Below are 5,581 nucleotides of genomic sequence, written 5' to 3'. Positions count from 1 at the left end.
TCCCTGTTCGCCCATCTCTACGGACCTTTCCCTCTCCTCTCTATTGATTTCCATGTGACCCACTCTTCCTTCCTGCTCATATATATATATATATATATAGCTGGGTGTTTTCGACTGGTGACTCAGTCTGCAGCCAACTACTCAAGCTAGTTTCTCGCTTCCTGATTTTTCATACCTTGAAAATGGAGGCGATGCATTCCTCCGAAACGTCGGTTCACATAAGATCTACACAGCGCCACATCCCAGAAGACAGCATGCTTCATAGTCCGCATAATTTGTTTGCTAGACAAAGAAATCCATTATTTTATATTATCAAAAATTTCAGTTCAGGTCTACTATTTGACGTCTGCTTTGAGGTTATCAATGTGAGCTTAAAGTCTCCACGCACATGTGTAAAGATAAACACGCTTATATTTAACTACAAATTTTCAAGATAGGTGAACATGACTTGCGTGATATATCCCTAACCTACTTTATCTCTGTAGCCACCTCCATCCTCAGTACAAAAGCCCTATGTTGCTTCCAATAAGGCGGTGTTCCTGCACACAGTTCTCTCCATGGATCTAATATGCGATGTTTTCAGTGACAGAATGTTTAAGGATATGAATTTTGAAGCTTACACGTCCACGAGTGTTCACATTCTGGCCGTCTGGATTATGAAACCATTCAGTGTTGTAAGTTGATATCGAAGTTTCGGAAGAATACACTGCCTCCTTCTTCTGTGAAGTCATGACGATGCATGAATCTCGTTGCTCCAGAAAATCAGTATCAGTCTACAAGACTACGGTATTACAACACAGACGATCACAATCTGAATATCAAAAGAAGTCTTGTCAGCGAATTACCCAATGTGATTCAACCGAATTTGCAACGGAAGATCCAATATAAATAGAATTTTAAAAAATTCATCGCAGATTTTTTGAAATCATACCCAGAATGATTAATACCTGTCCTTTCAAGCTCATTACTACTTGTAGATGCATGTGTACAAATAAAGAAAAGCAATTTCAACACTTCATGAGACTTAAGGTAGCAAAAAAATGGGTTGTCTTTCAGAATCCGTGCACCGGAACTCAACTCCGAGTACTTAACACAATCACAGAATGGTTGACATTCTTTAGAGATAAGTAACTGAGGAGATATTTTCCTTAATGAAAGTTTGCTTGAAGACTATATTTCATAATGGAAGATGCATTAGAGACATGAAATTCACAAGCCTCATAATATAATATGTAATTATCTTCCCCGTAGAAGAAATTATAGAGTAGGCCTATCCTTATTCAACTACTCACGAAAGATTTTTCCGCAGAAATTTGGCAATATTCAGAAACTGTTTGTAATGCTGAGCTTCTGTTCTTGTTTAGGAACAAATATAATTACTGTTGCGTATTTTGTAACTGTCAACACCTACTTTCCGGAAGTCTTCCACCGGTGCATTCATGAGACAAACGTTCACACTTAGTACTCCAGGCTGCTGAACACTTCGCATGTAGTAAGGTCAATAANGCATTTAGAACCGAGATAGCTGAATCAGTATAGTGACGTGTTACGGACTGGACGGCTGGACGTAATTCTGGGCCAGTTCCAACCATCTCCCATCCTCACACTGCATTTTCCTTGGAGCCATCATAACGTCATCATTCTCTCTACTCTGTCCTCCAGACAGGATATATTAAACAAGATTTCACCCGCAAATATCTGGATACTTTCTACGTATTCCTCCATCCTAGCAGCCACGTGGCGAGCCAATCCCAAGCTCTTAGATTTTTTAATAGAACAGTCTTCTTGGATGTGGGGCCATCTAGATACTGTGTTAACCAACGTTCCTCCGAAACGTCGGTTAACACAATATCTACACGGCGCCACATCCCATAAGACTGCTTTCTTCACAGTCATTTTCATTTGAAAACCTCAAATCTTCTTAGACTTTTTATCCTAATAATGTAATATTTGAAATATATCACTTCAAATTGAGGTCAAAATTTCTTTTCTCTGGACTTAGTTTTAAGGCACCTGTAAGTGACTTTCTTCACTCAGAAAAGGGGAGAACAGGTTTCACACTCTTCAAATGTTAAAGGCAAAATTATTCCACTTATGTGAAATTGTGTGGTAAGTCAATTTGGCCAGATATTTTTTTCGGTTTTTGAGATATGAAGTTCTCACTGTGCTGACTACGAAGACAACTATCTTCTGGGATGTGAGGCCGTGTATTTTGGTAGAAGTTTACAGACTTTTCGGAGGAACGCACTGCTTCCTTGATCAAGATGGAAGAAGACATCTGACGATGGAGGCAGTACGCTCCTCCGAAATATTTCTCAGGTTAGAGGTCGTCACATCTCAGAAGGCTGCAGTCTTCTTCCTCTTTCTCATCCCACGAGCTCACTAACTTTTAATATTTGCCAAATTAATCTTACTTTAAATAAGAATGCGGTAAATGAACATCGAATTTCTTTCTTAGTTCATTTCACGGCAATGTGTCGGCTGAGAATAATTCAGTATTTGTTCCTAGGCCGTGAAAGGACTTGTGGATTAAAGATGCTGAACTTTGGAAGATATGATCGTCAATTGTGAAAGGGAAGGTAGTGAGAGTGGCTTCTGTTGAAGTATTGCTGGACTACATTAACTTCAAATGCGGAAAATAAAGAGCTAAGTTCTATGGCGTGGGAAGGAACAGGTTTCCATAGTAAGAGTATAGGTCAATGTTGTCCCCTCTCTTCCCTATAACCAGCTGTTGCATCACAGGCTAAATGTTAACGTAGTCGAGTAGCAGTTAGAACATTAATTTACATCAGACTACTGAATGACGTGGGAGGAAGCTGTTGCCATACATTAGGACATTAATGCTAGATATTCCAGAAAGTTCAAAAGACACCGTGGAAAAGATAAAGATTTACAGCTTCAGTATATAGGGAAATGTAGTGTTGATGAGAATTTAACAACTTCAGGAAATACGTTTCATTTGAGGACATATCACATCTGAGTTTTAAGCTCTACTAAGTTCTGTATGCATTATGCAGGCATCGAACTATGACAGAAAAATGGACCAGCGAATCAAAGATTTAAATATTACCATTTTTGCCTCTAGTTCCATCTAGGGATTGTTTCAGGAAGATAACATAACCGAATACAAAGTACACGTGATTGCCGAGAGATGGCAGGATTGCTATTTCATTAGATTTCAGTAACTTTCTTCTGAAATATTTCGCCCGATATTTTCCTTGGGAACTATGTTTCGTATTATTATGTAACTTACATAAAAAGAAATATTTGCCCAATTTACTATTACCGCGAATTATTCATACACACTTCTTACGATCGTACAAACTTCAGTATAGGATTTAGCTACATTTTGTGTCAGCAGAAACTAAATGTCTGGGATTTATTTGTGAATTATTGAACATCGTCTTTTAAATATATTTTCACCGAGGAAACAACGCCAGCCTTGTTGACGCTTATCAGTTGGACTTGCTTTTATCAGTTTGCTTAAATAATGATGGTTACATAAGGAATTATATTTCATTCTAAGCGGGCCATACTTTGAAATGACAACTCCATTTACATTCATTTTTTCTCAAATGAAATTTCATGCGTTTGTAGTTTAGAAATTTATATGAATGACACTTTTAATCATGTTAGTGATATCTGGGAGCATTTATTTTTGAAATTTTATTTTTCAAAGAATTAGGACACATTCGCACTAACGTGTTAAAATCTATAATTTTTGTATTACATTTTTTTATATGATCTCTCAGGGCTTGAGAAGCTCATAATCTCTCACTCATCATAAAAATCCCCGCCTTTTTGGAATCTGAAGATTGTGAAAATTTTGATCGCAGTTTCCTAGGTTATAACACCAAGTGGTCTGCAGGTTATAACCATCAACATATTTATAATGTTCTATAACACGGAAGACTACATTTTATAAAGTTCATTACCGTGTTCTTTTGAGACAGTTACTGGACCTTAACCTGAGCCAGGCGAATCCACTCAACTCCCTTTATACCTGTGTAAGATTCAGTTTAATATCATCGTCTCATCTAACCCATGATCTCTTCCACTTGCATTTGAGTTTTGAAACACTCGTCATCTCCCCGTGAGTGTTACAATTCTCGACAAAATAATCCCCCTTGATTTGATCACCCCAATAATATATTCAACAGACAAGTAATGAAGCTGCTCGTGATGCAATTTTCTTTATCATTCTCTTCCTGACTTTTTTAGGTTCAAATGTTAGTACTTGAGCACCAGTAATTAACATAGGACCGGTATAAATATTTTTATATTTCTGATGATACGCATTCCTATACGAGGAATGCGTATAGGATATTGGTGGGAAAGCCAGAAGGAAAGAGACCACAGGGAAGACCAAGGCGTAGGTGGGTGAACAATATTAGAATGGATCTTAGAGAGATAGGATGGGATGGTATGGATTGGATAGATCTGGCTTAGGATAGGGACCAGTGGAGGGCTCTTGTGAACACGGTAATGAACCTTCGGGTTCCATAAAATGCTGGGAAATTCTTGAGTAGCTGCAGAATTGGCGGCTCCTCCAGAAGGGCTCAGCTTCATGAGTAAGTAAGTAATTATGATCAGTATATAAACAACAGATTTCATGCCTCTGCTTAGTATATTGCTATTAGCGTTGCTAACTTAAGGGTAGATTTGTCTGCAATAAGTGCATATCGAGACTGAAAGTAGATGCAGATTTGCCGCCGTGCAGTCTCATTCCGTCACTACGTTTCTGTTACTGTCTTCAAAATTCATCCAATGTTAAAAAATCAACACGTAAGATTTCCCGTTGCAATTAATTTTAACACTGTAACGACATGTATTTGGAGTCAATTTGAAAGGCCCATACTTCAGAGCCTAGAATATTTATATTCACCACCGACAAATTTAGGATGGATAAACTCCTAAATGCGGAGTATGACTGAAATTCTTCTAGCTGTTCAGGGCCTAGCGAAGTGCACATCCATGCAGACAGGCAGACGGCTGTCGAAATCTCGAGGTCGTTTTTCTTGTCGCATCACAATATTTTCTCATTTACGTGTGTATATTGTGTTCTTGTAGTCAAGGGTATTGGAAAGTGTAAATCCCACCAGAATCTTCAAGATAGAGGTTTACTCCGTCACAGTACTTTCTCGTATACACTGCGGGTATGAGAAAATAAAACTGAATGTTGCATATTAGTGTTCTTTCATGTGGTACCCAATAAACAGCAGTTAATTACCTAAACGTCATTATCCGACTGGATTCTATAATGATGGGGTTTCATGTTTCCTGCGAGGTAGGAATTCAATATTTAAAGACTGTTTAGAAGAAATTCTTGTTTCAAGTGTTTAAGGTCAGTATCATTTTGTCGACTTCAGTGTCTTGCAGGAACTCTTTCGCGAAGGTCAACCTGAAGCGTCAAACTTGACAGCAGACTAGGAATTATAATTACAATACAGTAAATAATACAAACACGAAGGCAAGCGGGTTGTAAAATCTAAAACATCTTGAGATTTCACGGTTACATGCAAAGCAGGATTATAAAGATATAAGTACTTCTTTCGTATGGTACAATATGACAGTCGAGTTT

Source organism: Cryptotermes secundus, unplaced genomic scaffold, assembly GCF_002891405.2.
Source record: "Cryptotermes secundus unplaced genomic scaffold, Csec_1.0 scaffold724, whole genome shotgun sequence".
NCBI classification, from domain to species: Eukaryota; Metazoa; Arthropoda; class Insecta; order Blattodea; family Kalotermitidae; genus Cryptotermes; species Cryptotermes secundus.
The sequence above is the reverse complement of the archived record's forward strand: the minus strand, read 5'-3'. Positions refer to the sequence as shown.